This window comes from Grus americana, chromosome Z (assembly GCF_028858705.1).
Source record: "Grus americana isolate bGruAme1 chromosome Z, bGruAme1.mat, whole genome shotgun sequence".
Taxonomy (NCBI): domain Eukaryota; kingdom Metazoa; phylum Chordata; class Aves; order Gruiformes; family Gruidae; genus Grus; species Grus americana.
The window spans coordinates 33,976,536-34,004,186 of NC_072891.1; the positions used below are offsets into that span (position 1 = coordinate 33,976,536).

At 35.6% G+C, this 27,651-nt stretch overlaps 1 protein-coding gene across 28 annotated transcripts in view; it reads right to left on the reverse strand.

The window, feature by feature from the left end:
* The window catches only part of PTPRD (protein tyrosine phosphatase receptor type D), a 1,257,748-nt gene that overhangs the window by 896,160 nt on the left and 333,937 nt on the right, over window positions 1-27,651 (reverse strand). The window lies entirely within an intron of this gene.

The window sequence follows — 27,651 nt, forward strand, 5'->3', positions numbered from 1 at the left end:
CTGCAAAACATTGTGGAACTTTCTGTTTTCCAAATGCTAGAAATCTTTCCACTCAAAAGTAGGAAAAGGGAAGTGGCAGCACAGAACATGGAGAATGTGAGACAACTCCAAGGACTATTCAAAAGGTGATAAGTGCTGGGGCTATGTGGAGTCATGGAAGAGACTCATGGCAATTGGTGAGATGTGATATTTCTTTCTAGCGATGGACAGGGAAGAAAATGGTAATATCTGATGCACAATCCCAACTCCCATCCTGGCCAGAGGAGCTTTCCCTCTCCACTGCTAAATGTACACTTTATGTGTAGCTGGGTGTGGCAGATGACTATGGAAAGAAAGAGGGAAAGAGAGACACCAACCACAATTTCAGACAAGCTGTGAAGATTCGTACTGTGCCACTGCTGTGAACTCCTATCAGTCACTGAAACAGACCCCATGCTACTCTTTCATGTATTCATAGCTCTCAGTTTCCACACTACCACTTTTACCCCTCTCAGATATGTTCCTCCAGTCTGCCTGACATAATTTCCTTAATAAATGTCCGGTAGCCAAACAGGAAGACGACTGGAGATGTTTTGAATTTGCTAGACAATTGTTTAAGTAGAGCCTACATCACTTGCTTATCACATTGGGTCACTCGCTACCCTGCCCAAGACAGCAAAGGCTATCTGATCTAGGATACCTTCTCTCTTGATTAGGGTCAGAGGAAAGATAATTCCTGACCTTCCTTTGTTACTAAAGTACCTAAGCTACCTGAGATTAACTTCCAGAGTAGGCTGAAATGAATCCAGTTGATCTTTCCACAACTAAGTCAAGCATGCAGATGAAAACATCTTTATGTGTTAACATGAGCAACCATAAAGATGGCCTGGTTAGAAGGGGAAAATTACTGAACAGAAGAAATTGCATGCTGAAAAATAGTGACAGAGAAAGGGCTGCCAGCCTGAAACTTCAGGCTTGGGGACTAGGCCTGTGAACCAGAAACATACTTGAAAATTGCAGCTGGCCTGTTTGAAGTGCAGCCAGGGTACCTAGAAAATGGAGACATCCTGAGATACCACCAATAAGCACAAAAACAAGGGACTGTAAAGGCAACTTTTGTCTGAGAAGGTGGAAAACTATCTGGAAAAATAAAATTGCACTGAAAGAATGGAAAATGTCATCATATATTGGATGTTACAGGTGAAAAATAGAAATTAACAGTATTTATTGGTTGCTCGAAGTAGGATGTCCTGCAACCTCTTATAGCTCTATGTTATGAAGAGAACTTTTTTATGCAAAATGGAGCCTCTCTATCTCTCTGAGAACTTCCTGGTTGAATTCCACATGAACCTTCTACAAGGTCTTGGACTCTCATTCCAGACTCTGTTTTGTGGATCATTTTTAAAGTGAGACTCTGACTCTTATTGGTTCAGTCTGTTGTCCCTCCTTTTGGGAATATTTTGGTCTACCTCTGGGATCAGTTTGTCTTCCCCCTTTTGGGATTGTTTGGCTCCTTCTGAAATCTAATTTATTTCATATCTATATTATATAAATAATACTTATTTGCTATATAACAGTAAAGAAAATGGGTTCAGGAACAAGAACTGGCTCTGACACCTACTGTCATGTAAAACCTTATGTCCAGACCTTTGAAATTTCTTGTCTTCCAGAAGAGGCTGGGCATATCCAGAGTATCTATTGAGAGTGACACTTTTGCTTGTGCTAAATTCTGAACCCTGTCTGGCAATTTGAAGTGTTCGTTGTCCTTTTCGTATTCTCTTGTATTAAAAATAATAAGGATCACTTCAGTCCCTTTTTTTGAACTGTCTAAAGCTGCTTGGATACATTTACATTTTCAGCTTCCATAACATCATCACCTTTTCCATGCAGCAAGCATTTATGTAAATTTCTATCAGAATTCCCTCAGTTTTCTTCTTTTAACTTCAGTGGTGTAACGTATTTATTCACTCATCAGTTCCTATAGAAATTACTTTGATGATCTTCTCTCCTTTTTCTAGATTTTTGATGCATAGCACAAAGAAGGGACAGAATGACATGCAATGTGATAATTACCAGATATACCATCAGGTATTTAAATTGCAAAACTATATTTTTATTCTGTCTTTATTTACTTCCAAATAAAGGACCATATTTAATTTGCCTTTGCCTATTTGACTGTGATTGGAGCCACTGGAACAGACAAAGCTGATTCCAAGTGCTCTCCTGTGCATGGCTATAGCTAGTAGTAATCTTAGTAATCATAAACTTAATAGATAATTCCCCAAGGTGCTAAGCACTGTAGTCTGATCTGGCAAAGTAACTTTAAACTCTAGACTATGTTTGAACATTTAATTGGAATAAAACTTGTTTTCAGCAGAACTGAACACACAATGCATTAATTTTAGGCAATTTTTATTTATTCACAGAATTACCAGACTGTAAATAATCTCAACATTCTCAATGTTGAGTGTTGTGAATGTTCTTATTTTTCCTAATATCTTTGCAAAAACCTGCTGAAAGTTCCATTAGAGACTAACTTGGTGTTATTCAATCAGGTCTTTTCAGCTACATATCTCTCAGTTATCACGCTGACAAAACACGCTCTTTCAGGAGCTTTGAGACACTGAATACCCTTAATTTAGCATCTGCCAGGTTCAGGTGGCTGTGTGTGCAACAGCGAGCCTGCTTATCTAACAAGCTTCTCAGATGTATTCTGTTCTGAAATGCTTTGATTTTCTTTTTCTAAGAGGAAGAATACTATGTTAAAATACTGCCTTAACTAAAACAGAACCACCATGTTTTCAGAAACCTGGCAATACAATGGAATCCAATGATTTCACTTAATATGCTGCTGCATTCACTTGAAATATATTAATGATTATCATCTAAAAGGCTGAAGCCTTGCATCAACTATCACTAAATGCATCTTAAAAAAAGTAGATACATGTACAGCATGAAGAAGAATAAGCAATGAAATTCAAGATCCACGTGATTTAACAGGAACATTATGGTTATATTTTTACTGAAACTACATTAATTTGTAACAGTATTAAAAATTAGGAATTAACATCAGCCTGAGCCAGTTTCATTTTGGTTCTCTAAAGTATAGAAAGAGAAAGGTATATTTTCTTTTTCTCTTGTATTTATTTAATGACTTTTCTGTGGCCACTATACATTTTGAAAATAGTAATTTTGTATGTTGTCAAATCATTATGCAGTTGATCCCAATGGAGGAAAACTCAACATATAGGTCATGCACTATAACAAATTTTTTTTGGAAAAGAAAACATATAAAACAATGTTTCCATTTTAACCTAGCAAAAGAATGTATTGCATTTTGAGTATTCTGTGTCAAACTTTCAGGTAGTATCATCTGTAGGCCCTGATAACAAGTGAATGTCACAAACATCCGTCTTGACCCAAGCAAGGATAAACTGATAACGAGGGAATGTTGAGGGAATGGCACAGACATCCGTCTTGGCCAAGGACAGAACCTGTGGAGGCAGGATCCCGTCTTGTGAGCCCTTCCCCTATTCCTGAAACATGTAGACAAAAGACCATCTGTGTCCTGTGCGTGTGTGCCCGTGAAAGGCCGTCACTCAGTCGACCCTGAAGTGGGGGAGGGGGACAGTGAGACCCCCAAGACCCCCATGACCCACCGACTCATTTCTGGAACATTCCTGAGCAGGTACTGCGCCTGCTCAGTGACGACAGACCCCCACCTATGCGGAGCATTTTGGGTTATATAAAGGGGAAACACAAGCTCTCGGTGCACGCCCACCACCGGAGGACTACAACTACAAGCAGAGAACATTGCTGGATCCAAGGGTGGTGATATCTTTCCCCTCTCTCTCCCTCTCTTTCTCTCTTTCTTTTCCTCTCCATCACTCTCTTTGTCTCTAACTTCATTTTTGGCACCATAAGATAATATCGTCACAAGTTTTGCTAAGCCATTACCTTTCGTAGTTCTGCTAAGTTTTAAGTATTGTTGTACCTTTTGCCAAGCCACTCTCTTTTGTAGTTCTGCTGAGTTTTAAATAAATTTGTGACTTGTTTGAACCTCTAGAGTAATTGTCATTAGTCCTCATTACTGTGCAGAGAATTTAAAAGTTAACCTCACCCTAGCCCACCAAGTGGGACGGGACATCATCAAAGTACTAAGTTCTATACAGCCTTACCATCCATAATCAACTTCTTTTCCTATATCCACAAAGGTGAAGATAAAGCATACATGGGCTCTGTTTGAATATATATGTTATGTCTCTCCAACAACTTAGATAAAAGAAATGTGTGCTCTAGGAAAGAGGGTGGTCTACCTAAACACATTCCTTAAGCTTAGTGTTTTGATAAGGAGGGGTTCTTCGAAAAGCTGCTTCCATTTCCAGATCTCCTTGTCCTCAAGGGACATCCTTTTCACATTAAAGTTGAACCTACATGCATTGATCTACCTATATTTTCACATATTCAAGCACTTGATAACAAATTGGTAAGGGAGGATTAGTCCAAACATCTTTCTATAGCTTCCTTGATGCTGTTGGTTTTCTAAGATGCTGAATAATGAAAGAAGAAAGCAGCTGAATCCAGAGGTGACTTAGGTCATTACTAAACAGGTTTCAAAAACCTTGTCATAAACACCTCTTAAGGATGGATGATCTTGAAGCTGCAAACTGAAAATACTGATTCATTTACAAATTCTACTACTCTCTTTTTGAGTCAGTCTTTACTGTCTTCAGATCCCCAGTACTAAATATTTTGTCTTATCTATTATCTGCAATGTTCATTTAAAATTCAGGTTCTTTCAATATGGGCTGCTTCTTACTATGTTTTAGTTCTGTACTTAACAAAATGTGACTCTGATCTTCCACTTGGGACCTCTCACTGCCACCGTAACACAAGTGGGTAATAATAAAAATAATGTATTCTACTACATGTTTAATAGAAATCATAATAAAGAAATTATGCAATTGCTAATATTTTGTTTTCTTATGTCAGAATATAGAATCAAGCTTTCTTACGTTTTAATGTACAATAATATTCTGCTTTTAATAGGACCATCATGGAGTTTTTTAGACAAGATAACTCTTCATTATCTCTTCTATAATCTTTTTAAAATTCAGGATCAATACCTCCCTGTATCCCTGTGTCCTGTATATTTCTGTTGTAAGTGTTTGAGTACTCATACAGTCCATAGAAATGTCTTCAAGAAGAATGAACATATTTTAAGTTAGCAAGACATTGAACGTTCAGCTTGCTCCTCAGAGACAGCTGTAGAATGCCTGACTTCAGCTTAATCTACCATAATTTTCTTTCCTTAACCCAAAGGCACAGGGAAATAGTGATTAGTTAAAGATGTTCTGAAGTTTGGAAAGTTGATGTAATTCCTAAATCATAGTTTAGGGCAAAGTTACATGACAAATGCAGTTTATCACATTGTTCCACAATTTATCATTGGGATATTATCACATAAATCTGGACCATATATCAATATAGTTCTAAACAGACATTTTTCTTTTAGTCCACCAAATCCATTTTATATACAACTTAAGTTGGCCTCTGCAGCCCTTTAAGAAGCAGTGATCTTGATCACATCATGCGATGTCATATGGCTGCTGAACTTTTTTCAAGATGACAGAAATAATCTACACTAACATAATAGTTTTCTTTCTGTTTCTTTTGCTTTCCAGTGCTGTAAAAAATCTGTAACACTGTAAGACATAAAATGTCATAATACACTAAGGCATGAGGAAAGTGTGATATGCAAAGCTAACTCATAATCTTTTAAAAGTCTTTAATTATAGTCAATCCTAGTGGATGTGTATTTAGAAAAAAATGACAAAACTATTAAGAATTTAATACAAATCCATGGTTTAAAATCCAAATTTGTTTGGAGAATTTAAAGAAACAAGCATAGAAACAATCATACAGTGGTGTATGTTTGGAATAATAAAATAAGTGCAGCAATGTGCTATGATGAAAATCATCAACATTAAACCTAAATAGTTTTGATATAATTTTTTTCTAAGAGAACATCCTAGTCACGAAGTATGAGTTTCAGTGTCTTATTACCTACAGTCCAGTGTATACACAAACAAAAGCAGTGAATAAGCATAGGCAATCAAGTTCCATTTTTAAAAGTGACATAGATACAGTGGGTAGATTGTAAAATATGTCTGGGTGCCTAACAATGCAGTTTTTATAAAGACTTTTAAAATATTTTAATACCTAACTCCCACTGGTTTCATACAGTGATTAGAGACTTACAAATTATTGTGCTATCTGTTTGTGCTGTGATGATCTGGCACACATTGAACCCCAGGCACACATGAAAAATACACCCACATCAGAGATAGAAACAAATTTTAAAATTGCTACTTCCTTTTCTCTTTCATTCCTGCTCCCTCTCAAAGAAATTTTTAATTTAATTTGCTAACATAGATGAAGTAATGTGTCATTTAACACAGTAAATCACATCTGACTAGAAGAATCCCAGGCAAAGAACAAATTAACACAGCTACACTGAAGCAAAATTGCTTATGAATTTGGACACTAAATTAATATAATTTTAAAATGAAAATGAAATCTGAACATAAATGTAAAGTAATTAAGTCAATGGAATCAGTTAAAGTGTCTACTGACTGACTTGCAGGCAGAATCAAAACCACAAGGCCAGTCACAGGATGATAAATTACAAGTTACAAATCGTAATTCAAGAATATTTGTCAACAGTCTGCATACTGCACCTAACTTTTCAAAATAAAATTTTCCAAGTTACCTTTAGAAAAAAGAGAACAGCATGTATAAATTTTATGTATAAATAACTAAATCAGTTTATTCTGTATATGCAATTTCTACCATTTAGTAGCTGTGTTTCAGCCCAGTTCAGATTCTTCTTTTTGATTTTCCCTAAGCAGTATTAAGCAAAATCTTTCTGTCAGTACAATATATTTGCTTCAATATTACACGATCTAATTGTTGCAACACAGATAGAAAAAAAACCCAACTCCCTAAGTCAGCAATATGGTCTGAAATGTGGAAATGATGGAAACAAAAAATTCACTCTAACAGTAACATTTCCCAGTAGTGTGTATGGTGCAAATCTGGGCAAAGGTTAACTGAACCTGGATCCTGCATATATATTTGGCTTTATCCAACTGAATTATATTTCAATGTTAACAACACCGTATCATGTTCAAGTTTCTTAACGTTGTTTTTTCTTTCTTTAAACCCAAATAAATTAGAATAATTAGCACTGAATTCTGTTTAATTTTCTATATTTTTTGTGCTTTCAGAAAATAATACTTTTCTCTCTGCAATTGTAGAGGGTCTCCCCCCTCAGACAATGAGCTATTTTGCTGTTCCCTATGCTACAGCAGGAGAAAAGGAAGGAATGGCAGAGACAAACAGCTATGTACTGACTGTGTTCTGGCGTTTAGGCACATGGCTTATTGTTAACTTTGCTCTTCTTTTTTCCTCTTCCCCCCCACCAACCCTCACCAAAGATGGACACACTGACTTAGTTTTAAGACCTTCAGTGCTCTGAACTTCAAAAACGCCGGCTAATTAGCTAAGTACAGATTTAGTGAAGTATTTGATCATAAACTTCCAAACTGGAATAACTTTGAAAACTTGTGTCTTTTACCCAATATATCAACCTTTTTGCACTTATTGTTTCAAGAAGGGTTATACAGGACAGATTTGCTAAAAATAGAATCTATTTAGTAGATATCAATGACAGAATATTCTTCCACAAGTTAAAAACAATGAAACTAACATGGATGTGCACAAGAAAACTATACCAACTTAAAATCAATATTCTGGATTTCCACACAATTTTACTCCCATAGAAAGTAATTCAGTTTAGGTTTATTCCCTGTATTTCTTTAAAGTTACATTTAAAAAGTTTAAAGTTACAGTTTAAAACATTCAGTGCTTGCGAAACTAACAAAAATTAAAGCCTATTGAAGTATATATTGTCTTTGTTTTATTTTTTTTCTGAACCTCTCAAGATTTTTGTTTCCTGGAACTAATTCCTGTGGTTTTGTCTTACAGCATGTGCAAATCTCATAAAGTTTTCACAACAGTACAAACGCTATAAGGTACTTCGAAACATGCCAAATTCTTTACAACCTTTTACTTACATTGACAATTTTGCATGTAGTATCTCTCTTTTTTTTTTTTTTAATTGGGGATAATAGCTGTCAAATTGTTTTTCAAATTATTTAGATACAAGATTGTCTATTGAAACACATGATTTACATACAAGTCAGTTTTCAAAATCCAGCTATCTTTCACTTCAAACACTAAACAGGAACTGTTCTAAGAACAGCTTTGACATGTATAAAAGTGGAAATAGAAGATACTGAATTTCTTTGGGTGTTAAAATATACACAAATCATATTATAAGAAAGTGGGCTCATAGTAAATCAAGTTAGTCTAGAATTTACTGCAAATTGGTTGTTCAGCTGATGTCCAGATAAAACTTATAAGCATCATAACATTTCAGAAGATACCATATAGCTTGTCTAATTGGCTCCCCATCAAATTAACAAGATATTAACCCACTGGTCAGTATTACATTTACATCTAGACTGGTACATGTCAAAATGAAAGCATGGATAATTTTAATTGTAAAGAAATGCAAAGGAAAATTATTATCTGCATTTAACAGATGGAGAAACTCTTCCAAAGAGATGGAAAATAACTTGCCAATTGGCAGTCCAGTCTCCATAACAGGAATTAAAATCTGTCTCAGGTAAGTTGCTATCCTGTAAATTACACAGTCAACACAATAGTGAACTATTAAAGAAGAAAGGCCTATTCTGACAGCATTTTTTACAGCTTACATCCTGGGAATAATAATTTTCCTCTTTAGCTTTCTTTTAGAAAAAAACAGCAGACTCAAATGCAAAGTTCAGCTTCTGCTTTTACAGACTTTAATAGTTTTTGATTGCTGATGCTCGTACTTTGCTCATTATAAATTAAACAAAGGAGACAGATTTCTACCTGAAGAAGCATGTCTGTCAAATGTGTGGTTAGCATGGTGTTTTTCATAAAATTCTGCTATGGATGGCTAACATGCTGATTAATGGATTTTAAGGACAAGTTTGCAGTTTTGAAGGATAAGTACTCTTTCCAATTTAGCGACCAAAAATTGTAAAGATTTTTTCCTCCTGCAAATGTATGCACATTTATTTAGAGTTGGTATATTAATAAATGACAACTGCTACAGAAAGTAGTCTACCATTAAATTAAATACATTTCATGACCCACTCACTCAAAATGCATTATCTTTTAATATATTATGCATGCAAATATGACACTACGTAAATGACAATCTTAAAGTCCTGTGCAAAAATGAAAGCCTCTGATGAGTTAAAATAACCTTGAATTATTTATAAAAAGTTGCTGTTTGATAATATTATAGTATTCTGTAGTTGGTTTAGTGCTCAAAAGTCTTTTCTTTAAAGAAAAAGAAAGAGCAAAGGCTGCTTGACTATCCATCAGAAATTATCAACAAAGGATAATTAGGATATTTTAGTGCAAGTTATCGGACCAATAACAGAAAACAAGCCTGGAAGGGACTCTTTAAGACACTCCTTGCCCTAGAACAGTAACAATTATGTAATCCATGCTTTTAAAATATTTTTGTTACAAGTCTTAAATGATAGAGTTTCTACAACCTGTACAATATATACTCACCATTGAAGCTATATTTATTGTCTAATTGAAATCTCACATCTAATCTCCTTACTTCTTCTAGCTACCATGAACAGAAAAAATCAGCCTATTGTTTTTAGAGCAGGCTACCAGGTGTTTGGAGAGTGTTATCAGTTGCTATCCAACTCTTCTCTTAGATAACATAACTCCAGGTGTTTCAATCTGTTTTCTTTGATTAAGTCTTTCAGAGTTTTCTGGAGTTCTAAACTTCTTTTGTGTGTTTCTCTAGGCTTTCCAAATGTCTCACCTTTTCCATAGAGGTCAGTTTCCAGAGGTTATGTCAGTACTTCATCTAACAAGACAGCTGTTCCTTACTACATATATCTAGAACTTTTAATTCCTAAATGTAATTTTTAAAAAATGTATTTATGCTAAAGTCCAACATTATATAGGCTAAGTCTAACATTTGCTACAGTACTTTAATCCTGCATTCAACATTACTGAAACCCCTTCAAGCATGATGAAACACATAAAACCTTTTTTTTCTTCCTAATTGTTTGTTAATTGTAGAAGATTGTTTGATCTATGGCGACTTCACAGTGAATACCACTTGATATGTGTTTTGACAGTAAGCCACTAATAGCTGTTCTTTCAGTAAGGTTACCCAATTTTTTTTTTTATCTTTGTTATGAAACTTTCATTTAGACCACCATGCTTCCCAATTTAGCTTATGAAAATGTCATACAGGACAATGACAAAAACCTTAGTACAGTGATGATACTGACATATACTTTTTTATCTCTCTGAAAGTCTGGTTAGCCTGCTCTAGAAGGAAATTAAATTGCTTTGGCATGATATGCTTAGAATAAATTCAAGCTGGCTATTTTTCTTCTACTTGTTTTCCCCCAGGTGTGCAAATACAGTTTATTTTATTATCTGTCCCAGTGTTTTTCTGAAAACTGAAGTTACTGTGGCATGTCTATAATTCTTCAGCAGCTTGTTCTGAAAGCCTGAAAATATATTCAGCATTTTTCAGTCTTCTGGAACCTTGTCTGTTCTCTACATGGTCCCAAAGATAAGTGTTAATGAATGTGTGAATGTGTCAGATATTTGAAAGTGCCTATTTTTTCCAAGTAGTCTCCAACTGTTTCTTTCCCACTGTGCTGTGAGGTCTTATATATGTTTACCTCATGTAGTTACCCCTGCACTGGACTTTTAGGTGGACAAAAGGTAGTGAATGATCCTGCTCTCTCATCATACTGCTTATTAAAAGAACATTTCAAGACAGAGGAGATAATGGCAGGATGAGGTTTGTTGGTTTTTTATTTTAATTTCAAGGAACTCTGCATCAGGGACTGAAAATAAGCCTGCTGAGGGACCATAGTAGAATGGTTGCAAACACATACTTTCCAGAAATTACTGCCTCACAGCTGGAGAATATTTCTCCTTGCCCACTGTTCCTAAACTGGAAAACACTTCTCCTCACCACTGAGAACAATTTGGTACCTTGCCTTATTTTGGACTAGGAACAAAGAAAGTCTCTGGGAACAGAGTAGGAAGCCCACACATGTACTAAATTATCATTCTTACCTGGGAAAGCATAGAAAATTCTTAAACATAACAAATGATATTTCATATTTTTCCATAACTGGAGATATGTCACAATTTGAAAATATTAGCCAGTACAACAAAACACACATACACTGACAAAACCATACATTTTCCTGGAAGAGCAGTGGTAGCTAAATTTCATGCCAGGTACACACTTTATTACAGCAAACATCAAATGATCTAGCTATTTAGGTATTTTAATAATAGTGCAAAATATTATGTTCATTTCCATGCTGAAAAAAGTAAGCAGTCATAATAATGCTTTTATTAAATAGTAGGGACCTTTTATTTAAAACAAACAAAACCCCAACCCAACAAATAAACAAACAACAACAACAACAACAAAACAACAACAAAGTTATGGTTTTGCATCTTTCGTTAAACTATTATGCCGTATTCAGTGACTATGTAGAAAATGAGGCAATCAGGTGTCACTTAAATAAAAGTGTGTTTAAAAACTATAACAGTTTATTTTTCTAGTATGATTATAAAGAAAAAGTGATTTTTTTTCCCTGTATAAACCTTTAAAAACATGTTACAAACTATATGTCAATTTCATTATTTCCTAGGGTATTAAGAGTTTACAATAATGCAAATGCAAATCAAATTTAAATTATTTTTAAATATTCTAGATAGAAGTTAGAATGTATCCTGCTCTATGCATCTGTACATCTGGTCATGCATCAAGTCAACTTTATTTACTAGCACACATTGATTATTTCAACACAGAAAATAAAATCACTTGATGCTTTCTAAGAAGTTTAATAACAGAGTGTGTAAAGAGAGGGGCAAGACAAATGATCAGTTAATGACCTGAGGCCTCAGCAATGTATCTTCAATGTGGTGGACAAAGCTAATAAAGCAATATGTTAATGCAAATTAGTCATGATATATGTTGACTTTAAATTAGAATTCAAAGGTACAGGTTGAATGACAGGCTTTAGCACTAGCTCAATATAAACAGGACAATTTTTCATTTGAAAATATGATACTTCATACTGAAGTGACACGGGCTTTAGTTGTATGTAAAGCACAGTAATAGCTCAACATTTACAGAAGTAAATAGAACATGAATGGAAAAATCTTGAACATGATTTTGTATTTATATGTTAATTGATGTGTCAAGTATTTCTTATCAAGAAGGAGCAAGGATTCAATCAACTTGGTCACCATTCAGAATTGTCAGGTACCACTATCCTTGTAACTTCGTTAACAGTCAGTTTTTTTCTTCCTTCCTCCATAAATTATGAATATTTTTATTGTTTTGATATTACAGGGGAAAAAATCCTATCAATGTACATTCCCATTACTACACTACTGAACTAGATCCTAAAATATGCATGTAAGTAATTTTTAAAGGGCTGTTTCTTCCCCAGACACTTTAAAATCCATTTGGAAATGCTGGAATACATTTTTTGTGATACTTCAGTATATCAATATAAAAAAAAACCCACCACATTTGAGTGGGTAAATGTCAAATAAAAATCCCATTAATATGATAAATCTTAGACACGGTCATATCTTTTAATTAAATCACATTGAAAAAGCTGATCTGAACTTAGTTAACTTTGAGGTACCAGAGAAGAAGTTCCCTTGATTAAGTAGAAGATCAAAGAAAGAACGAAACTGCACTGGCTGGTAAGTTACTTAAAAGCTGTTTTGATTAAAGAATGTTAGCTAATATTCAATTTAATTGTGTTAGAGGCAGCACCCCACTGACAATAAAGCTGAGAGATATAGTTAGCATGTCATCTATAAGTTGTATCTACATTTGATTGATTTTATGCAGTTCTGGACACAGATTTACACTACAGAGACTTGGGGGAAAAAGCTAACCTTAATTTTAAATTTATGCATAAAAAGAAGCTTTTATTTAAAGAAGAAAAGGAAAGAGGAACAGAAAAAAATCCAAATAAAAACAAAAAGGCTTTCAAATTATAAATACTTCCACAGGTATGTTATTAGAAAGCAAAGCTCCATTATCTTTCTCTTGGTTTTATCCCCAAGGCTGTTGACCATTTTCTTTGAATCAAAACCAAGGTACCTACTCAAGACTGAAATTCCTTTAACAAGATAAAATAATTGCACGAGGCATTGACCATTTTCTATAGTGAATTGATGTTCAAATGTAAACATATCTTTCTGATTTGTTCAGATTTCACTTCAAAAGTATTTTAAGACTTCTGTAAGGAGAAACTATTTTTTTTAGAATTACTGACACAACTGGAAAAAAATTAAAAGCTTTGTTTTACAGCAGAATGGTAGATATAATCCAGTTTTATTCTTTCATATCCTAGCTTGCACCATCTGAAAAGGCATTTGCATGATCACCTCAAGCCAAGGGATAAGAAGTTGATATTTAGGATTCCACTCTGTAAATAGGTGAGGGACCTTTAAAGTCTCTGTCTTTCATTCTGTTTTCCAGGTTGAATGTGACTACATCTCTGTGTCACAGCCTGGTTCTACATTCCTGGAAATAAATGACTTGTGATAAGAGCAGGGACCTCACAACAATCTGAAAAGTCCATGCACCAGTCACTTCTCTCAAACCATTTTTTGATAACCTTCTAGAAATAGAGCAGACACCATTGCAGCCGAGTCTGCTGCATTTACTCATGGCATAAGAGTTTCTCCACCTATCCCTACTTCACTGGTGTAGGTAAAGGAAAGGCAATATGGCCTCCTCTTTAAGGGTGTAGTCAAAAAACGCATACTGCTGGTGGATTGGAGAGGCCCAGATCTTCCTGACTGTGAAAACACTAATTACTGGTATATTGTGCTCGTTTTACTTCTTGCTTTAGAACTTAATTCTCTTAGCTGACTGACATTCATTCCCTCCATGGCTGGTTTCACAGGTAGGGCCAGTGGGAATGCAAAGAATATTACAGACCTTTTCACGTATTTGTTTCAGATTCAGTTCTAACATCATGCTGGTTAGCTCTTCAGGCTGAGTACCTCAGCTGATAAGTGCTATCCAGACTGAGTGAAGTTATCACAATATGTTTCCTATATTTATTCCCAAGACTTTTGATTATCCTACCATCTGACTGCACCACAGCAATCACAAATCTATCCACATCTGCTCTCAGAGTACTGGGCTCACGCTAATTTCATTGCAAAGAATCCCTACGTATCTATATGCATTTTCTGACTGGCTATGAACTGTGTGAAAATAACTTTAAAAAATCAAAGTTAATATCAAGGCATGCAACACTTGTGCATATCAGTGGTACACGGAATTCTACCATGAGCATTAGCTTCTATTTCTTTGCTTAATAACCATGAAAATCTTCCTACATAGCACATAAAGTAACAGACGTGATTCTCTTTTTTTTTTTTTTTGGGGGGGGGGGGCGGTACTTTAATATAAAGGGTATATAAAAATGAGTGTACCAACATAGAACATAACTGGGAATTTCAGTAAGAATGAGTGATCTTAAGAGCATCTTTCTTAGTATCTAGTGGATTTTAAGCAAATCTTTCTCCAAAGTTTGCTTTCTCCTGAACTCAAGGGCACTAGCTTCAATTGTTGCTGAAGGAGAAGAAATTAGACTGGGGGAGAAGTTTGATTTCTACTTTGAATTAATTATTATTTATCTTTCAGTTTCTGATAATTGATGGAAATTGAATGGCCAACAATAAATTACAGGTTTCTTAACTGAGGTCACTTCTTTTAATTTCATAAGGATTGATTAATTACTAAAGAATAAATTAATAATTATTCCTACTGCTATAAATTTTATTCAATTTTTCAACATCATACCTCCCATTTACTTCACTTTGTTTTATAAAATAATATCAATCCTCTTAAAAGAGCTACTGGAGTGGAAATTTCGATCTTGGGAACTACTGTGTCTTTAATAACTCCCATAAGAACAGTACTGTGTAATGTTGATTGACATGAAAATTGTTTACTTTTTTTTTTTTTGCAGCTGGTTTATATCCCAGAATCTACATGGCTTTTGTCTTCCCTGTTTCTGTATTGACCACTAAAACATAATTGATCTTCTGCCTCAAAATTCCTGCTGTTTCATGAGCTCTGTTACTATTCAACATAATCTATTTCCCACTGATGTTGGAAAACATAATAAGGTCACAGCAGGGAAGCTTTAGCTTCATTAAAGCGCATTATTATAAAAAATAAAATGATCTAGGGTAAATTGGTTTTGTCCTTGTGGTACAGTTTGCATATATCCACATTAATGTGAGCATATAAAGCAGCAATAAATTTGCTAGCCCTATTACATTACAAATGAGTCTCCTTATCTTTCATTTCACCATGGGAACCTCTAGTGGCAGATGGAGATGTCAATACTTCACGTTCCAGGTGATATCTACCTTTGTTGGGTAAAAAGATATTAAACCTCCCTGCAACAACCAAAAAACCCAATCAATAAAAATGTTTATTTCTGTCTCTAAATTGTTTTGAAGACTTCGGCTGTGTCCGGCAAATGTACACATCAGAATTATTTAAAAGAAATAAGCAAGCAAGGAAATGAATTTAAATTTTGACCCTCTCAGACTTTCATTTATCATGGAAACCCGTAATAGAGGGACTGTGCAAAAAGATTTAAGATAGAGAATCAGTGATTGTTCTATTAATCTAGTTTAACTGATACTAAAATCTGCCAGAACGAATTACAAGTTGCAGGCAGGAAGGCTTATCAATTCATTACTACTTTCAAGGTTCTCCCTTCTCTCTTTCTCTTTGCGTTCAGCTGCTGGCAAAGGATAGGCTTTTGCAATTCAATTTTTCAGTTTATTTTTGACTGCTTTTAATTAAATTTGATGGCCTGCTTCTGCACCAGTGAAGTTATTGGAGTTGCAAAGCACTTTGCTGTTATAATGATGGCTCCCTTGATGTCTGTTCATTATTAACTGCTTTTCAAAAGTGCTTCTCTCAACTCTCATTTTATAAATATTTAAATAACTGTGAATTTCTATAACATAAATATCTGGGCACTAGCGATAGGAATTCTATTGCCTATTTAATAGGTTTTACATAGTAATATGATTTTTAAATAAAGTTATACATTATAATGTTAATTGGGAAAGTGTTGTCCCTAAATCATGTTACTTGTAAGTGTCAGCAAAAATTGTAGTAATATTTCAAAGCAGCAGTAATCGATGAATTAGTCAGTAGTTTGTGAACTATTGCTTATGTGGCTATATTTTTCACACATCTTAATTATTCAGAGCAAGAGACAAATAAGTAAATAATACAAAACAAAACAAAGCACTTCTGATATTTGAACTACAAGAGATATTACTTGGATTAACCTCAATGCCTTCTGAAACAAATTTCCATTTTTACTACAAAGTTACTAGGAAAAAGAAGGTAAAGCAAAGGATTTTTTTAATTACTAGCACTTTGACTAATGCAAGACAAGAGACTGCTTACAGTTAAGTTTGGTGAAGAATTTAAGAGCTCTAAAATCTTTCAACAGGCAGGACTTAATTCTTAAAATGAAAGACTTCTCTTTGCTTGTTAACGGGTTGGCTACTTGCCCCATCTCCCATGGGCAGGGAGCCTTAAAGGAATATAATATTTCTTTAAACATTAAAGAAGAGAATTTGCACATCCTTCCTCATATTGACAAGTGCTTTGTTCTGCAACAGTCATACTGGTTTCAGCAAAAATTCTCTCAGAGGAGGGATGCATTCAGTATGAGTAATGCAGCCAAAATGTAGCACAGCACTACTCAGTAGTGAACAAGTTTTGCCTTTTGAATACAGAAAAAAAGAATAAGAGGTAGTTTGCCATGTGATTCTGGAAGCTTAGAATTATTTTAGAACATTCTGTTCTAGAAAACAGTAATTTTAAATTGTAAACTGGCTATCTTTTTGGCAAACAGCATATGTGCCTAATTATTTTTGCATTACATAGGACTACAAGTTCCAAAGCCTATGCAAGCAAGTAGAACCTCTTTTTCTTTCTTCTACATGGGCTTCTCTCTGCTCATATTTCTACTGTCTCCAGTTTTAGGGATGACCTGCTGCTGGAAGTTCCTCACCTAACTTTATTACTCATTTAAAAGAACATTTTATTTTATGTACTTTTGATTAAAAAATAGTAATCATACCTGAAAGTTGGAAATTCTTATTAGTTAGACCTATACTTTACATGATGAAAGTATCTGTGTATACTCTTTTGCCGTCTACAGTCATTCTGATGGAGTCTTTCTATAAAAACGCACTTTAAAATAATGTCAAATTCTCAAAAAAAATAAATTTAAACCACACCTAATTCCTCTACAGACATTCAGAAATCAAATGGCCAAAGTTTGGTTAAGATCAGTTCAGTTTGTTGCTTGAAGTAAGTCTACACAGGATGTGTTCACATGACAACTGAAAATAAAAGGCATAGAAATTCTCCTGTATGACAGTTGAAAAAGGTAGAAATAGTAAGTGCAGCAAGAAAGCTACTCTTCTATGAATGTAACACAGCCAGGTATGTCCATTAGATTTAATAGTGACAGATATGGTAAACATGGCCTTAAAGACCTTTGTCCAGCTTAATAATCCACATACACCTCCAATGTCCTTTAACTTCTACATATTCAGAACTACAGGAGAAGTTTCAAATGAATCAATTATCCTCTGTTCTTTCACCTTTTTCTAAATCTTGATATTCCCTGACATATTAGAGAGGCAAAAGACGTAACACCCTTAATTTACTCACGTTCATAATTTCATATTTTCAATAATGTTAATATAGTCCCTTCAATTTCTCAGCAGGTGGTATCCCATCTGTCACACACAAATCCTCCAGAAATGTCATACTACTGCAGGAAATCTGTCCATCATGATCTAGCTGTCTATTACCACAGGAAGAGTGCCAGTTTTCTATCCCCGCTGATTCTCCTACCTTCTACAAGGACTAACTTGAACACTTCAAAGAAAATATAAATAAACTAGGGAAATTCCTGCACATTAGTTACAGCTGCCTAGGACTGCTTCTCTTCTCAATTCAACCATATTTTAGAGGAAGAATAATCTTTTCAAGCTGTTGTCTACTAAAAAGGCAACTTTACCTCTAAAGCAACAATTGCAAAGTTTCCAAAGAATCATCAAACCTTCTTAATTACTTCATTAATTATTTCATGTTAACAGCTGCTGCTTTTCCAGCTAACAGTGCACAACCTTTCTGGCCAGACAGGAGAGGGACATTCGCTACCACCTCTTTACAGTTTCATTAGATCTACTTAGCATGTACAGTCTAAGCTGAACACCCATGCTTGGTGGTTCCAGGCCATGTGTCCTTTGCAGCCCTCAGGAGCAGAAGATAGTCGCTGTAGTGAACATAGAAAACTATAGTTTCACTCTGAAGAGTTGGTTACAGGCAGTGGAACCAGAAATCTATGAATGAAGATCTTACCTATGAATCTATTATGTAATCATCACCTCTCAGTCTCCTCGTTGCTGGACAACATCAGTCCCCACATTTGAAATTTGAAGTAAATACCTGTATATCTGTCTAAGAACTGTACTGTGATGCACCACAAACTAAAAGTTCCATTTGCCTGAGACCTTTCAGTGATGATGGAATAGGTCCAGCACTGATCTGTCCTAAAAGGACTGAGTTTCACAGGGAAACACACCCATCAGATCCACATCAAGTTTCAGACAGTCTTCAGAAAGGACCTCCAAAGACAGATAAAACAAAACACGTACATTAGCTGCCCTCTTGAAATATCGCTGAGCTTTTCACAACCTTGCTAAATGTGTTGAGACTAGGAAGGGATCAGGTGTTATATTTACTGCTAATATGCTTTGAAGCAGAGAATGTTTAAATGTGATTTTTGCTGTAGTAAGCAATGATGTGCTTGTGTGCATGTAGGCTGCTTGCCAATCTGACTGACACTATTTGAATGCTAATGATTTATTAGAGAACAGGAAGTCAGATTTAAATTGCTTTAAAAAAAGAAATGCAGCATCAAACTGTAATGGCTTGGGAGTTTTTAAGACTGATCTGAGACAAAACATAGCAAGAGTTGTTCTTGTACAATGTTTGCTTGCATGTTTGATTTGTAATGTTAGCAATGAACTCAGAAGTTCTTTCCTATGAATTACTGCAAACATTCCTCAGCAAAGGAAGCTAACTAAACTTTTCTGCCAAAAGAATTCAATCACAAGATACACATCTATGGACAAAATATTTCTTTATATATGAAAATAAGAATCAGTATCAAAAAGGAAGGAAGGAAGGAAGGAAGGAAGGAAGGAAGGAAGGAAGGAAGGAAGGAAGGAAGGAAGGAAGGAAGGAAGGAAAAGAAAGAAAGAAACAAACAAACAAAACTTAGTAGCTTTAGGACAGTGTCAATTTTAATTTCATTATTTATTTATTTTAATTTCAGGGTTGAAAGGAACTGTAGAAAGATGAGGTAGAGATACAAGAATGTTTCCTCTTATTTTCTATTCCAAAAAATTCAAGTCATTTTGGTGTGACATGTATTTTATTCCAGCATATTTAGATGAAAACAGCATCATTTTTGTAACTGCCTTTATATTCAGAGTAAATAAATTAGCAAATGTTTCTGATTAAACATTTGCCTCTGAATTTGGATAAAACACATTACAGAAAAGTTACAGGAGAGTATATGCAAAATATAAAACCTAATCACAGATAAACAGAGTTCTGCAGAGATAAAGGAAAGTGTCACTCCGAGAATAAATGTAGCTAAGTTGTCAAAGTAAAACTTTTAAAAGTGCTTTAAATGAGTTTATTTTGTTATTTGCGTCAGTTCTGACATTTTTAAGTCTCACATGTAAGCAATTAATGGAAGAGATACTACTCAGTTAATGAACAGCTAACGTTTTATGATAGAATTTTAACTCCTCCTCTACATTATCTACAAACCAGAGAGAAAACATGGGCAACATAGAGAAGGCCATTTCTCTCTGTTTCAGTACTAATGTTGTATTAGTCCTTAGTAATTAGGAAAGCACTTAGAGATAAAGCGCTGCTCAAAGTAGTGCAGTAAATAAGAGTTTCACTATTGCTAGTAGCAGATTACAGGCTTGGTGCTCATTTTGCAAGTTTTCAGAACTGAAGTTTGCCAGTTTTACATTGTCTGAAACTGCCTTGACCTGCCTGGAGCTGTATTTTAACTTGTTTAGGTATAATTTTTTCTTATACCACGTGGCTGATTTTAAAGACGTAGTAGTAATAAGTAGGTATTCTGTATAGAAATATCTACGGCTTTAACATAATCACCTCCCTCTCCAATTCTCCTACTCAGGAAGCTGCAGAGAGCAATAAAGTCACCCCACAGCCTCCTTTTCTTCAAACTAGACATAAGTCCTTATCTGCTTCTCACAGGACATGCCTTCCAGCCCTCTCACCAGCTTTGTTGCCCTCCTCCAGACACATTCGAGGACCTTTACGACTGTCTTAAGTGGTGGGGCCCAGCACTGCACACAGTACTCCAGGTGAGGCCCCACCAATGCTGAATACAGCAGGATAAAACCCTCTTTTGACCGGCTGGTTATGCTGTGTTTGATGCCCCCCCAAGATGGGGTTTGCCCTCTCGGCTGCCAGGGCACACTGCTGGCTCATGTTGAGCCTCCTGTCAACCAGCACCCCCAGATCCCTTTCTGCAGGGCTGCTCTCCAGTCGCTCCTCTCCCAATTTAGACTTGTGCCTGGCATTACTCCATCCCAGGTGCAGAATCCAGCATCTGGTCTTGTTAAATTTCATCCCATTTATCATTGCCCAATGCTCCAATCTATCTAGATCCTTCTGCAAGGTCCCTCAGAGAGTCAATAGCACCTCCCAGTTTGGTATCATCAGCAAACTTCCTTTCTGTGTAATATTCAGGTTGACTTTAATAATAGTATTTTATTTAGACTATCAATATTTCAATTATACTAACAATAAATTATTGGCTTTACAGATAAAGTGTATTACCTTTTCACCCTTAAGAAGATTTTGACTGTAAAATCATTGTCACCTCAGCACACAGGCATAAGGACTGCATAGCCATATGTCGCAGCAGTTGGATATTGGAGTATCCTCTGTGCAGATAACAACTCTAAGAAGTTAGAGAGAACATGCACCCAGAGATTTTCAGAGGCAAAGCATTTTGCAAAATGTGGCAGCCTTTGCCAGCAATTGAAGCAACACCAAATCACAGCCTTGTCAAATATCACTCTGTTTTCCAGTGACAGAAGCAATTGCTTATCTTGAGGAAAAGCTGTATATTTTTTAAAAATCATGGACAAAACAATATATTTTGCCCAACCTTCACCTAGGAAATGACTGAACAGTTTTAGCTGAAACTTTAGTATTTGACTCAAGGCAAATAACTTTGCACGAAAACTGTCAGCTTGAATGCTTAAGTTTGGCAAGTGAAAAGTGGCTGAAATCAGGGTTTTATGAGATGAAAACTGGAGCAAGCCTTATATAGGGAAATATATTTTAATGACATGTAGAAAATACATTTTAGGCTGCAATCCTAAAACCAAAATACAATTACCTTAATGTTAGTTTTAGCTGAAATGCCGTGCATGTTCTATATCAGAGGTTATCATACATATTGATATGCTTAAATAACAAATTATATAGCTCTTGTCTATGTACTGCATATTATTTCAAATTAGGAGTGATGTTCATACTATTCACACTATTAAATTGAGTAGGCAATTTCAAAATGGAGTGTTTCATTTTAGATGGAAGACGTTTTCTTGCAAGGGGACTGACATGTCTGCACAAAGTTATTCTGAGCTCAATTTTGCATGAACAGGCAGAGATCTGCCCAAATTAATAAAAACAAACAAACAAGCAAACAAAACAACAAAAAAAACCACCACAGAAATCAGTCAGGGATATTCTCTGACTTAAAATATATAGAAAATCCTTTAATAATCCTCTTGTGATGTGTATCATATGAAATACAGGCACATGTTAACCTTCTAATGAAGCCAATCTGTACAATATGACAAAGAAACTATATTCCCATTTCAATAAATTACTTCCAAAGTTTTTTTGCTCTTTTTAAATTCAAAAGTTTGCATGTGAATTTGAAAGTAATGTTCTTGGACTACTTGTTTTCTATATTACAGACAATTCTTCACAAAGAACAGCTTCATTTTCAAGACCCTAACCTAGGATTTGGGAAAGCATCTCCCTAGCTTTCCATATATTCCCTATATAACATTGGGGAAATTAATTGCTCTTTCTGCACCTCAATTTCACATTTGCATAAAGAGGAGAGTAGTTTACTGCATAGGACTTATGTAAATATAAGTTGTCAGGCTCTTATGTGTTTGGTAATGATACTGATATGCTAGAAAAGATTATTATATTCACCTACCATTGTTGTTTGGTCTGGTCTTAGATTGCCTCATTTATTTAGCAGTTTGTATGACTTTCACACTTACAGTGTAGTTACTATTAACCATCTGCAAATTCTGCACTTATAAATATTCAAAAGTACTTAAAATTCTATCTTTGTAGATGTTCTGGTTTCAAACACTTTCAAGAATATGTTATTTACATAAACACCCTACTATTCAGAAGATTCTTTAAAAGTTATGTAAAATGCTGTCAGACCTCAATTTTAATACATTAACAGACCTTAGTTTACAAGCTGCAGGCAGGATTTTCATCATGTTTAATGGAAATCAGTTTGCTGTTTTGCCTATATATAACTTTAAAACTTGTTACTGATGACTAAACAGGAAATGGAATTTCTTACACTGCAGAGAATATCATGTAAATAACAGCTCCAAAACTGGCCACAGAAGCTATTACCCAGACTCACTACCTGCCTATTCAAAGGGCTAAAAAATAGGGAGACAGAAGGGTTAAGCTTCTTTCTTGCCCTTGTTGACAATCATAACCAATCCAGAGGGAAGTCATTAATGCATACATAGTTTCTTTTTTCTTATGTCTAAGGGAACTGTTGGTTCAGTGTGTATCTAAAATCTGATATCTTCACACACATAAATGGAACAATTATAAGGGATTATAAGATTAAAAGACAAATCATAACCAATTCTACCTCCTAGAATTTTGCCATCACACAGGACTTCAGGAAAGCTGAAAAAATTATTGACCTTGACCTTCAGTATGTATTAAAATCAGGGGTAACCAGTTGATAATCAGATAAGTGCTCTCTGGGGAATGAATAGAAGAACTCATCCAATGGGACAACTAAAAGCTTGTGAAAAATCTGATCCTGATGTTATCCAGATGCAAAGCTTTAACCTTTCTTAGAGATGAAAGCTGAAGCCCTGGCGTAGGGGTCAAGATAAACAGGTTCCACTTCTGGCTTAACACCAGACTCCTGGTGTCAAATGCTCACTTTGCTGTGGCTTGGTTCATAAATGTAAAATGAATACAGTAGTGTTTCCTTCCCTAGACAAAGATGGCCTAGAAAGAGACAAGCACAAAACCATTCTGGTGTCAGGGTATTTCAAACTGCTGTAACACGAACACTAATAGTTCTTGGGTTTATATCCTTCATTTTACTGGGATTTATTTGTCGTCTTGTCATTGAGATTAAAAGTGTTAAGCTAAATTGATTAATATACACAGATTTTATTTTTAATCTAAAAACTCTTGACTTTGCTCACTGGAAAAACTTGTGAAATATATAACTTAAAACTCTCACTCTTCATCTGATTTTTTTTTTGTATTGCAGAGGATATAAATGGTTTCCAAGTCTTACACAATTTAGTCAGCCCACTCTATTTGTTCCGAAAAACTTTTTCACCACATGCTATGGAAGTATTTGGGAACTATTTGAAAGGTATATACTGAAAAAATCCCAATGTAAAGATGAATCTGGGGTGCACTTAGCTGCAGTCTGTAACAATATGCATCATGTCCACATTCTAATCTAAATTTCTGATCATTTCACTTACTTTTCATGCTTTTCCTCAAGAAGGTTATCCTGACATGCAGATTAAAAAGTGGTCTGTATGTTACAGTAAGGAAGTGTCTCAAATTAACTCCATTCCTCTTTCAAAGGTTAAATTCCATAACTCTAATCTGGGCTGAATCTCTGAAAAGCACAGGGAACAGAGAGTAGTTGACAGATTCTCATGGACATGCACTTCTTGAATAAAGGTCAAGCCTCTGAATATACATTCTTTTGGTGTTTTATTTAGAGTTTGCAGTCACAAAACTAGAGAATTATTTAATCTATATAGCAGATCTCTGGATGTCATCTAGTCCAACCCCTCTGTGCAAAGCACATCCAATTAAAGCATATTGCTCTGGATGATGTCCAGTCAGGTTCTGGGTATTTTCAAGAATGGAGATTCCACAGTCTCTGGGCAACCTACCTACCATCACAGTAATCTTTTTTCATTATTTCTAGTCAAAATTTTCTGTGTTTCAGCTTGCGTTTGTTGCTTCTTGTCCTTTCTCTGTGCACCTCTGGAGAGAGTCTGGCTCAGCATCCTTTACATCCTATGATGAAGTACTTGAACACACCTGTAAGTCCTCTCCTCCCTTCCAAAACTGTCCCTTCCCCATGCTCAACAAGCCTAGCCCCTATAGCCTGTCCTTGGATGACCTGTCCTTCATCTCCAGATCACATTGTTCAGGACTATCTCCATTACATCAATGTCTGTCTCATACCGGGGTGCCCAAAGCTGTGCACAGCATGCCAGACGCTATCTCACAGGTACTGAACAGCAGTGAAGGATTACTTCCCCAGGCCTGCTAGATGCACCCTAGCTAATGGAATCCAGGATGTGAGAGTGCTGTGCCTGGGTATACTGCTGCCTTGGGACCAGTCTAGTGTCCCCCATCCAAGTATCCATGAAGTAGACCTGTTTTTCTCCTTGAGAATTAGAACAAATCTTGATTTCTTTGTCTGACCTCATAATATTGAAATATCAGGTAAACAACTATAAAAAGTATTCTGCTTTAAATAGTCAATAAGACCATGAATTTAAAAGAAATATTCTCCCACAAACTGTTGGCAGCAGCAAACCTTTCCAGGTTTAGTAATTTAGAGTTGCCTTCTAAAAATCTAAAGATTGCTGATTTGTGCCAGAAAATATAAGAAAATTAATTGTCTCTAGTAGTTTAATTTTAATATAAACCCCCCTACTCTATTCACAAGCAACTGCAAAATGTTAACAAAACCCAATAAATCGGCAACTGGAAAATCTATGTATATTAAGCAAGTCGACCAGTCTCCAGGACACCTAGGCAATAATCACAGTCATCCTCTTTAGACTCAGTAGAGCTAACAAGCTAATTATTTTCTAGCTTGAGATTTGCTGCCTGATATTTTCCCTCTCTAGGTATGTATCCCATTCATGATTGGCTGTTGGCAAAAATATAAAAAAATAAAAATTTGGAAACTATTGTTAACACTTAGAAGCTGTTCTAGACTTCATGCAGAAATCAAGGCAGCTCTACCGCATATTGTGTACAAGTATGATTCTTTGGTATAGGATCTCACTGTCATCTGTGTTTTAGGATGCTGTTTCCTGTCAGTTCATCCCAAGAAACCTAATGTTTTTTATCCTTTTCTTTCAGTTGTTTCAGCCTGCTACAGGTTGCTTATCAAAAGGCCGGAATTAAACATAAGGAGAGATGGCAAAAGGAGCTTTCAACAGAGGTCTTGCCACAAAGGGAACACTACTGTTAGAAGATAACTCAAAGACCTTTTCCCCCTCTAGTTTTTCCTTGGATGCCATAGAAAGTCATATCAGAATTAAGATTTAGTAAGGCTGAAGGTATGTTCTCTTTATTGCACCCAAACTTTACAGTTACTCATGTTTTATCTAAAATGCAGCAGACTGTCTAAAGCAGATGAGATCTTGTTTATCATTGCATCCTCTCACCAGCAATTGGATAATAACAAAGAACTCCCTTTCTCAAAGTCTTAGGGTTGGTTTTGTTTTTTTTTTTTCATTTAAAGCATTGCTGGGCTTCATCTTTATCGGTAAGCACTCTTTAGGCTGCAGGCTTTTTTGCTTTCAAAAAGTAATAGAGATTTGGAGAAAATAAGCTGCCTGTAATTAATAGAAGGGTTTCCTAAATGCAGTTATCAACCACCAAATTGCTGAAGGAATATTCTCACTCTTCCAGAAAATTTTGAGTCACACATCAAAACTCAGAGAGTAAAATTGCTACTGAAAGTTTTAAAAGAAAAATAACTGTTCACATAAACATTATTCTCAGTTTGAATCAAGAATATGCTACATTTTCTTTCTCCTCTATGTCTGATCTAAAAAGAAGATCAACACATTTCATTCAGTGCATTTGAGAACCTGTGAAGAGTCCTAGTTCTTTTATTTTATGCAGTAAATACTGTATGAGTCATAGCCTAACTTGGTTTGCCTAGCAGTGGACAAAGTCAAAGCACTTTGCTCTAAAGCAATTAGTGATCACAGATTAAAACAGCTGCTGGGAGGAATTTGGAGCCTCTATTACAGTGTATCTATGCAAATAGCTCTAAAACCAAACATTCGAGCAACTTCCAAACTGTCAAGTATTGTGATAATGTGAGCTAAGAGTTTATTTCGTAGTGACACTAGAATGTTTTCAGAGATTTAATTTTTTTTTTTACAATCTCATACCTTGCCTGTTTCTCTGATACTTTAACATCATAGAATCATAGAATCTTAAGATTGGAAAAGACCTCTAAGATCAAGTCCAATCATCGATCCAACACCACCATGTCTACTAAACCATGTCCTGAAGTGCCACTTCTACGCGTTTTTTGAACACCTCCAGGGATGGTGACTCCACCACCTCTCTGGGCAGCCTGTTCCAATGCCTTACCACTCTTTCAGTGAAGAAATTTTTCCTAATATCTAATCTAAACATCCCCTGATGCAACTTGAGACCATTTTCTGTTGTCCTTTTGCTAGTTACTTGGGAGAAGAGACCAACACCCACCTGGCTACAGCCTCCTTTCAGGTAGTTGTAGAAAGCCATAAGGTCTCCCCTCAGCCTCCTTTTCTCCAGGCTGAACAACCCCAGTTCCCTCAGCCGCTCCTCATAAGACTTGTGCTCTAGACCCTTTACCAGCTTCGTTGCCCCTCTCTGGACATGCTCCAGCACCTCAGTGTCCTTCTTGTAGTGAGGGGCCCAAAACTGAACACGGTATTTGAGGTGCGGCCTCACCAGAGCCGAGTACAGGGGCACAATCACTTCCCTACTCCTGTTGCATCATTTATTGATACTCTACCCTCACCACTTCTTTCTTCTTCTCTTTCTCCCTGTCCCTTTTCTCTTTTTCCCAGGCTAGTATCCACCAGGTTAGCAGTTGTTCAAAGAGGAAAACAGACTTTCACTGAGAAATTATACGGTGTTATACTGTGAGTGAAAACCACATCTGACAAACTAAAAACCTTCCTGCCTTTATCTTCTCCCTGAGCTCCTACTAGCTATAGAAAAGTAGAATTTTTTAACATTTACCAGGAAAGAAT